Source organism: Taudactylus pleione, unplaced genomic scaffold (genome assembly GCF_031769625.1).
Source record: "Taudactylus pleione unplaced genomic scaffold, aTauple2 ptg000967l, whole genome shotgun sequence".
In the NCBI taxonomy this organism is placed as follows: Eukaryota; Metazoa; Chordata; class Amphibia; order Anura; family Myobatrachidae; genus Taudactylus; species Taudactylus pleione.
In genome coordinates, this window is record NW_028285368.1 from 5,730,001 (window position 1) to 5,737,500 (window position 7,500).

Genomic DNA, 7,500 nt, shown 5'->3' on the forward strand with positions numbered 1-7,500 from the left:
TTATACTGCCATAACATTCTTTTCTATTACATTTTACATTTCATTTTTCAACTTATCATTGAATTTACATGAGTTAAGAAGTAAAAGAGGTCTAAAGTTAATGTTTTTGCGCACCTACAGCCAAACCACACTGGACATTCCCAATCTCGTCTGATCTTGGAAGTTATGCAGTGTTGGGCCTGGTTAGTACTTGGATGGGAGACCACCTGGGAATACCAGGTGCTGTAGGTAATTTTATACTGCGATAACATTCTTTTCTATTACATTTTACATTTAGTTTTTTCAACTTATCAATGCATTTACTTGAGTTAAGAAGTAAAAGAGGTCTAAAGTTAATGTTTTTGAGCACCTACAGCCAAACCACACTGGACATGGCCAATGTCGTCTGATCTTGGAAGCTGTGCAGTGTTGGGCATGGTTATTATGTGGATGGGAGTCCACCTGGGAATACCAGGTGCTGTAGGTAATTTTATACTGCCATAACATTCTTTTCAATTACATTTTACATTTAATTTTTTCAACTTATCAATGAATTTACATGAGTTAAGAAGTAATAGACGTCTAAATTTAATGCTTTTGAGCACCTACAGCCAAACCACACTGGACATGCCCAATCTCATCTGATCTTGGAAGCTATGCAGTGTTGGGCTTGGGTAGTACTTGGTTGGCAGACCGCCTGGGAATACCAGGTGCTGTAGGTATTTTTATGCAGCCATAACATTCTTTTCTATTACATTTTACATTTAATTTTTTCAACTTATCAATGAATTTACTTGAGTAAAGAAGTAAAAGAGGTCTAAAGTTAATGTATTTGAGCACCTACAGTCAAACCACACTGGACATGCCCAATCTCGTCTGATCTTGGAAGCTATGCAGTGTTGGCCTGGTTAGTACTTGGATGGGAGACCACCTGGGAATACCAGGTGTTGTAGGTAATTTTATACTGCCATAACATTCTTTTCTATTACATTTTACATTTCATTTTTTCAACTTATCAATGAATTTACATGAGTTAAGAAGTAATAGACGTCTAAATTTAATGCTTTTGAGCACCTACAGCCAAACCACACTGGACATGCCCAATCTCGTCTGATCTTGGAAGCTATGCAGTGTTGGGCCTGGTTAGTACTTGGTTGGGAGACCACCTGGGAATACCAGGTGCTGTAGCTATTTTTATGCAGCCATAACATTCTTTTCTATTACATTTTACATTTAATTTTTTCAACTTATCAATGAATTTTCTTGAGTAAAGAAGTAAAAGAGGTCTAAAGTTAACATATTTGAGCACCTACAGCCAATCCACACTGGACATGCCCAATCTCGTCTGATCTTGGAAACTATGCAGTGTTGGGCCTGGTTAGTACTTGGATGGGAGACCACCTGGGAATACCAGGTGCTGTAGGTAATTTTATACAGCCATAACCTTCTTTTCTATTACATTTTACATTAAATTTTTTCAACTTATCCATGAATTTACTTGAGTTAAGAAGTAAAAGAGTTCTAAAGTTAATGTTTTTAAGCACCTACAGCCAAACCACACTGGACATGCCCAATCTCGTCTGATCTTGGAAGTTATGCAGTGTTGGGCCTGGTTAGTACTTGGATGGGAGACCACCTGGGAATACCAGGTGCTGTAGGTAATTTTATACTGCGATAACATTCTTTTCTATTACATTTTACATTTAGTTTTTTCAACTTATCAATGCATTTACATGAGTTAAGAAGTAAAAGAGGTCTAAAGTTAATGTTTTTGAGCACCTACAGCCAAACCACACTGGACATGGCCAATGTCGTCTGATCTTGGAAGCTGTGCAGTGTTGGGCATGGTTATTATGTGGATGGGAGTCCACCTGGGAATACCAGGTGCTGTAGGTAATTTTATACTGCCATAACATTCTTTTCAATTACATTTTACATTTAATTTTTTCAACTTATCAATGAATTTACATGAGTTAAGAAGTAATAGACGTCTAAATTTAATGCTTTTGAGCACCTACAGCCAAACCACACTGGACATGCCCAATCTCATCTGAACTTGGAAGCTATGCAGTGTTGGGCTTGGGTAGTACTTGGTTGGCAGACCGCCTGGGAATACCAGGTGCTGTAGGTATTTTTATGCAGCCATACCATTCTTTTCTATTACATTTTACATTTAATTTTTTCAACTTATCAATGAATTTACTTGAGTAAAGAAGTAAAAGAGGTCTAAAGTTAATGTATTTGAGCACCTACAGTCAAACCACACTGGACATGCCCAATCTCGTCTGATCTTGGAAGCTATGCAGTGTTGGCCTGGTTAGTACTTGGATGGGAGACCACCTGGGAATACCAGGTGCTGTAGGTAATTTTATTCTGCCATAACATTCTTTTCTATTACATTTTACATTTCATTTTTTCAACTTATCAATGAATTTACTTGAGTTAAGAAGTAATAGAGGTCTAAATTTAATTCTTTTGAGCACCTACAGCCAAACCACACTGCACATTCCCAATCTCGTCTGGTCTTGGAAGCTATGCAGTGTTGGGTCTGGTTTGTACTTGGATGGGAGACCGCTTGGTGCTGTAGGTAATTTTATACAGCCAAAACATTCTTTTCTATTACATTTTACATTTAATTTTTTCAACTTATCAATGAATTTACTTGAGTTAAGAAGTAATAGAGGTCTAAAGTTAATGTTTTTGAGCACCTACAGCCAAACCACACTGGACATGCCCAATGTCGTCTGATCTTGGAAGCTATGCAGTGTTGGGCCTGGTTAGTACTTGGATGGGAGAGCACCTGGAAATACCAGGAGCTGTAGGTAATTTTATACTGCCATAACATTCTTTTCTATTACATTTTACATTTCATTTTTCAACTTATCATTGAATTTACATGAGTTAAGAAGTAAAAGAGGTCTAAAGTTAATGTTTTTGCGCACCTACAGCCAAACCACACTGGACATTCCCAATCTCGTCTGATCTTGGAAGTTATGCAGTGTTGGGCCTGGTTAGTACTTGGATGGGAGACCACCTGGGAATACCAGGTGCTGTAGGTAATTTTATACTGCGATAACATTCTTTTCTATTACATTTTACATTTAGTTTTTTCAACTTATCAATGCATTTACTTGAGTTAAGAAGTAAAAGAGGTCTAAAGTTAATGTTTTTGAGCACCTACAGCCAAACCACACTGGACATGGCCAATGTCGTCTGATCTTGGAAGCTGTGCAGTGTTGGGCATGGTTATTATGTGGATGGGAGTCCACCTGGGAATACCAGGTGCTGTAGGTAATTTTATACTGCCATAACATTCTTTTCAATTACATTTTACATTTAATTTTTTCAACTTATCAATGAATTTACATGAGTTAAGAAGTAATAGACGTCTAAATTTAATGCTTTTGAGCACCTACAGCCAAACCACACTGGACATGCCCAATCTCATCTGATCTTGGAAGCTATGCAGTGTTGGGCTTGGGTAGTACTTGGTTGGCAGACCGCCTGGGAATACCAGGTGCTGTAGGTATTTTTATGCAGCCATAACATTCTTTTCTATTACATTTTACATTTAATTTTTTCAACTTATCAATGAATTTACTTGAGTAAAGAAGTAAAAGAGGTCTAAAGTTAATGTATTTGAGCACCTACAGTCAAACCACACTGGACATGCCCAATCTCGTCTGATCTTGGAAGCTATGCAGTGTTGGCCTGGTTAGTACTTGGATGGGAGACCACCTGGGAATACCAGGTGCTGTAGGTAATTTTATACTGCCATAACATTCTTTTCTATTACATTTTACATTTCATTTTTTCAACTTATCAATGAATTTACATGAGTTAAGAAGTAATAGACGTCTAAATTTAATGCTTTTGAGCACCTACAGCCAAACCACACTGGACATGCCCAATCTCGTCTGATCTTGGAAGCTATGCAGTGTTGGGCCTGGTTAGTACTTGGTTGGGAGACCACCTGGGAATACCAGGTGCTGTAGGTATTTTTATGCAGCCATAACATTCTTTTCTATTACATTTTACATTTAATTTTTTCAACTTATCAATGAATTTTCTTGAGTAAAGAAGTAAAAGAGGTCTAAAGTTAACATATTTGAGCACCTACAGCCAATCCACACTGGACATGCCCAATCTCGTCTGATCTTGGAAACTATGCAGTGTTGGGCCTGGTTAGTACTTGGATGGGAGACCACCTGGGAATACCAGGTGCTGTAGGTAATTTTATACAGCCATAACCTTCTTTTCTATTACATTTTACATTAAATTTTTTCAACTTATCCATGAATTTACTTGAGTTAAGAAGTAAAAGAGTTCTAAAGTTAACGTTTTTAAGCACCTACAGCCAAACCACACTGGACATGCCTAATCTCGTCTGATCTTGGAAGCTATGCAGTGTTGGGCCAGGTTAGTACTTGGATGGGAGACCACCTGGGAATACCAGGTGCTGTAGGTAGTTTTATACTGCCATAACATTCTTTTCTATTACATTTTACATTTAATTTTTTCAACTTATCAATGAATTTACTTGGGTTAAGAAGTAATAGAGGTCTAAAGTTAATGATTTTGAGCACCTACAGCCAAACCACACTGGACATGCACAATCTCGTCTGGTCTTGGAAGTTATGCAGTGTCGGGCCTGGTTTGTACTTGGATGGGAGACCACCTGGAAATACCAGGTGCTGTAGGTAATTTTATACAGCCAAAACATTCTTTTCTATTACATTTTACATTTAATTTTTTCAACTTATCAATGAATTTACTTGAGTTAAGAAGTAAAAGAGGTCTAAAGTTAATGTTTTTGGGCACCTACAGCAAAACCACACTGGACATGCCCAATCTCGTCTGAACTTGGAAGCTATGCAGTGTTGGGCCTGGTTAGTACTTGGATGGGAAACCACCTGGGAATACCAGGTGCTGTAGGTAATTTTATACTGCCATAACATTCTTTTCTATTACATTTTACATTTAATTTTTTCAGCTTATCAATGAATTTACTTGAGTTAAGAAGTAATAGAGGGCTAAAGTTAATGTTTTTGAGCTCCTACAGCCAAACCACACTGGACATGCCCAATCTCGCCTGATCTTGGAAGCTATGCAGTGTTGGGCCTGGTTAGTACTGGGACGGGAGACCACCTGGGAATACCAGGTGCTGTAGGTAATTTTATATAGCAATAACATTCTTTTCTATTACATTTTACATTACATTTTTTCAACTTATCTATGAATTTACTTGAGTTAAGAAGTAAAAGAGGTCTAAAGTTAAGATTTTTGAGAAACTACAGCCAAACCACACTGGACATGGCCAATGTCATCTGATCTTGGAAGCTATGCAGTGTTGGGCCTGGTTAGTACTTGGATGGGAAACCACCTGGGAATACCAGGTGCTGTAGGTAATTTTATACTGCCATAACATTCTTTTCTATTACATTTTACATTTAATTTTTTCAACTTATCAATGAATTTACTTGAGTAAAGAAGTAATAGAGGTCTAAATTTAATGCTTTTGAGCACCTACAGCCAAACCACACTGGACATGCCCAATGTCGTCTGATCTTAGAAGTTATGCAGTGTTGGGCCTGGTTAGTACTTGGATGGGAGACCACCTGGGAATACCAGGAGCTGTAGGTAATTTTATACTGCCATACCATTCTTTTCTATTACATTTTACATTTCATTTTTCAACTTATCATTGAATTTACATGAGTTAAGAAGTAAAAGAGGTCTAAAGTTAATGTTTTTGCGCACCTACAGCCAAACCACACTGGACATGCCCAATCTCGTCTGATCTTGGAAGTTATGCAGTGTTGGGCCTGGTTAGTACTTGGATGGGAGACCACCTGGAAATACCAGGTGCTGTAGGTAATTTTATACTGCGATAACATTCTTTTCTATTACATTTTACATTTAATTTTTTCAACTTATCAATGAATTTACTTGAGTTAAGAAGTAAAAGAGGTCTATAGTTACTGTTTTTGAGCACATACAAAAGTTTTTGAGCACCTACAGCCAAACCACACTGGACATGGCCTATGTCGTCTGATCTTGGAAGCTGTGCAGTGTGGGGCATGGTTATTATGTGGATGGGATTCCACCTGGGAATACCAGGTGCTGTAGGTAATTTTATACTGCCATAACATTCTTTTCAATTACATATTACATTTCATTTTTTCAACTTATCAATGAATTTACATGAGTTAAGAAGTAATAGACGTCTAAATTTAATGCTTTTGAGCACCTACAGCCAAACCACACTGGACATGCCCAATCTTGTCTGATCTTGGAAACTATGCAGTGTTGGGCTTGGGTAGTACTTGGTTGGGAGACCGCCTGGGAATACCAGGTGCTGTAGGTATTTTTATGCAGCCATAACATTCTTTTCTATTACATTTTACATTTAATTTTTTCAACTTATCAATGAATTTACTTGAGTAAAGAAGTAAAAGAGGTCTAAAGTTAATGTATTTGAGCACCTACAGTCAAACTACACTGGACATGCCCAATCTTGTCTGATCTTGGAAGCTATGCAGTGTTGGGCCTGGTTAGTACTTGGATGGGAGACCACCTGGGAATACCAGGTGCTGTAGGTAATTTTATACAGCCATAACCTTCTTTTCTATTACATTTTACATTAAATTTTTTCAACTTATCAATGAATTTACTTGAGTTAAGAAGTAAAAGAGTTCTAAAGTTAATGTTTTTGAGCACCTACAGCCAAACCACACTGGATTTGCCCAATCTCGTCTGATCTTGGAAGCTATGCAGTGTTGGGCCAGGTTAGTACTTGGATGGGAAACCACCTGGGAATACCAGGTGTTGTAGGTAATTTTACACTGCCATAACATTCTTTTCTATTACATTTTACATTTAATTTTTTCAACTTATCAATGAATTTACTTGAGTTAAGAAGTAATAGAGGTCTAAATTTATTGCTTTTGAGCACCTACAGCCAAACCACACTGGACATGCCCAATCTCGTCTGATCTTGGAAGCTATGCAGTGTTGGGTCTGGTTAGTACTTGGATGGGAGACCACTTGCGAATACCAGGTGCTGTAGGTAATTTTATACTGCCATAACATTCTTTTCAATTACATTTTACATTTAATTTTTTCAACATATCAATGAATTTATTTGAGTTAAGAAGTAATAGAGGTCTTAAGTTAAATTTTTTGAGCACCTACAGCCAAACCACTCAGGACATGCCCAATCTCATCTGATCTTGGTAGCTATGCAGTGTTGGGCCTGGTCAGTACTTGGATGGGAGACCACCTGGGAAAACCAGGTGCAGTTGGTAATTTTATACTGCCATAACATTCTTTTCTATTACATTTTACATTTAATTTTTCAACTTATCAATGAATTTACTTGAGTTAAGAAGTAAAAGAGGTCTAAAGTTAATATTTTTGAGCACCTGCAGCCAAACCATACTGGACATGGCCAATGTCATCTGATCTTGGAAGCTATGCAGTGTTGGGCCTGGTTAGTACTTGGATGGGAGACCACCTGAG

At 37.7% G+C, this 7,500-nt stretch overlaps 4 non-coding genes and 23 pseudogenes across 4 annotated transcripts; all 27 read left to right on the forward strand.

Moving 5' to 3' along the window:
* The first annotated feature begins 112 nt into the window (after window positions 1-112).
* Window positions 113-231, forward strand: LOC148456109 (5S ribosomal RNA). Its single transcript, XR_015873962.1, has one exon. It is a non-coding gene; the product is annotated as a 5S ribosomal RNA (ribosomal RNA).
* A 351-nt stretch (window positions 232-582) lies between these two features.
* On the forward strand, window positions 583-701 carry LOC148456110 (5S ribosomal RNA; annotated as a pseudogene).
* A 116-nt stretch (window positions 702-817) lies between these two features.
* LOC148456111 (5S ribosomal RNA) lies at window positions 818-935 on the forward strand (annotated as a pseudogene).
* A 116-nt stretch (window positions 936-1,051) lies between these two features.
* Window positions 1,052-1,170, forward strand: LOC148456112 (5S ribosomal RNA; annotated as a pseudogene).
* Window positions 1,171-1,286: 116 nt separating this feature from the next.
* Window positions 1,287-1,405, forward strand: LOC148456113 (5S ribosomal RNA; annotated as a pseudogene).
* Window positions 1,406-1,521: 116 nt separating this feature from the next.
* LOC148456114 (5S ribosomal RNA) lies at window positions 1,522-1,640 on the forward strand. Its single transcript, XR_015873772.1, has one exon. It is a non-coding gene; the product is annotated as a 5S ribosomal RNA (ribosomal RNA).
* A 351-nt stretch (window positions 1,641-1,991) lies between these two features.
* On the forward strand, window positions 1,992-2,110 carry LOC148456115 (5S ribosomal RNA; annotated as a pseudogene).
* Window positions 2,111-2,226: 116 nt separating this feature from the next.
* On the forward strand, window positions 2,227-2,344 carry LOC148456116 (5S ribosomal RNA; annotated as a pseudogene).
* Window positions 2,345-2,685: 341 nt separating this feature from the next.
* LOC148456117 (5S ribosomal RNA) lies at window positions 2,686-2,804 on the forward strand (annotated as a pseudogene).
* A 115-nt stretch (window positions 2,805-2,919) lies between these two features.
* Window positions 2,920-3,038, forward strand: LOC148456118 (5S ribosomal RNA). The gene has a single exon (XR_015873973.1). It is a non-coding gene; the product is annotated as a 5S ribosomal RNA (ribosomal RNA).
* A 351-nt stretch (window positions 3,039-3,389) lies between these two features.
* LOC148456119 (5S ribosomal RNA) lies at window positions 3,390-3,508 on the forward strand (annotated as a pseudogene).
* A 116-nt stretch (window positions 3,509-3,624) lies between these two features.
* Window positions 3,625-3,742, forward strand: LOC148456120 (5S ribosomal RNA; annotated as a pseudogene).
* A 116-nt stretch (window positions 3,743-3,858) lies between these two features.
* Window positions 3,859-3,977, forward strand: LOC148456121 (5S ribosomal RNA). The gene has a single exon (XR_015873650.1). It is a non-coding gene; the product is annotated as a 5S ribosomal RNA (ribosomal RNA).
* A 116-nt stretch (window positions 3,978-4,093) lies between these two features.
* On the forward strand, window positions 4,094-4,212 carry LOC148456122 (5S ribosomal RNA; annotated as a pseudogene).
* A 116-nt stretch (window positions 4,213-4,328) lies between these two features.
* Window positions 4,329-4,447, forward strand: LOC148456123 (5S ribosomal RNA; annotated as a pseudogene).
* Window positions 4,448-4,563: 116 nt separating this feature from the next.
* On the forward strand, window positions 4,564-4,682 carry LOC148456124 (5S ribosomal RNA; annotated as a pseudogene).
* Window positions 4,683-4,798: 116 nt separating this feature from the next.
* Window positions 4,799-4,917, forward strand: LOC148456125 (5S ribosomal RNA; annotated as a pseudogene).
* Window positions 4,918-5,033: 116 nt separating this feature from the next.
* LOC148456126 (5S ribosomal RNA) lies at window positions 5,034-5,152 on the forward strand (annotated as a pseudogene).
* A 116-nt stretch (window positions 5,153-5,268) lies between these two features.
* LOC148456127 (5S ribosomal RNA) lies at window positions 5,269-5,387 on the forward strand (annotated as a pseudogene).
* A 116-nt stretch (window positions 5,388-5,503) lies between these two features.
* LOC148456128 (5S ribosomal RNA) lies at window positions 5,504-5,622 on the forward strand (annotated as a pseudogene).
* A 115-nt stretch (window positions 5,623-5,737) lies between these two features.
* On the forward strand, window positions 5,738-5,856 carry LOC148456129 (5S ribosomal RNA; annotated as a pseudogene).
* Window positions 5,857-6,227: 371 nt separating this feature from the next.
* On the forward strand, window positions 6,228-6,346 carry LOC148456130 (5S ribosomal RNA; annotated as a pseudogene).
* Window positions 6,347-6,462: 116 nt separating this feature from the next.
* On the forward strand, window positions 6,463-6,581 carry LOC148456131 (5S ribosomal RNA; annotated as a pseudogene).
* Window positions 6,582-6,697: 116 nt separating this feature from the next.
* LOC148456132 (5S ribosomal RNA) lies at window positions 6,698-6,816 on the forward strand (annotated as a pseudogene).
* Window positions 6,817-6,932: 116 nt separating this feature from the next.
* LOC148456133 (5S ribosomal RNA) lies at window positions 6,933-7,051 on the forward strand (annotated as a pseudogene).
* A 116-nt stretch (window positions 7,052-7,167) lies between these two features.
* On the forward strand, window positions 7,168-7,286 carry LOC148456134 (5S ribosomal RNA; annotated as a pseudogene).
* A 115-nt stretch (window positions 7,287-7,401) lies between these two features.
* The window catches only part of LOC148456135 (5S ribosomal RNA), a 119-nt pseudogene continuing 20 nt past the window's right edge, over window positions 7,402-7,500 (forward strand).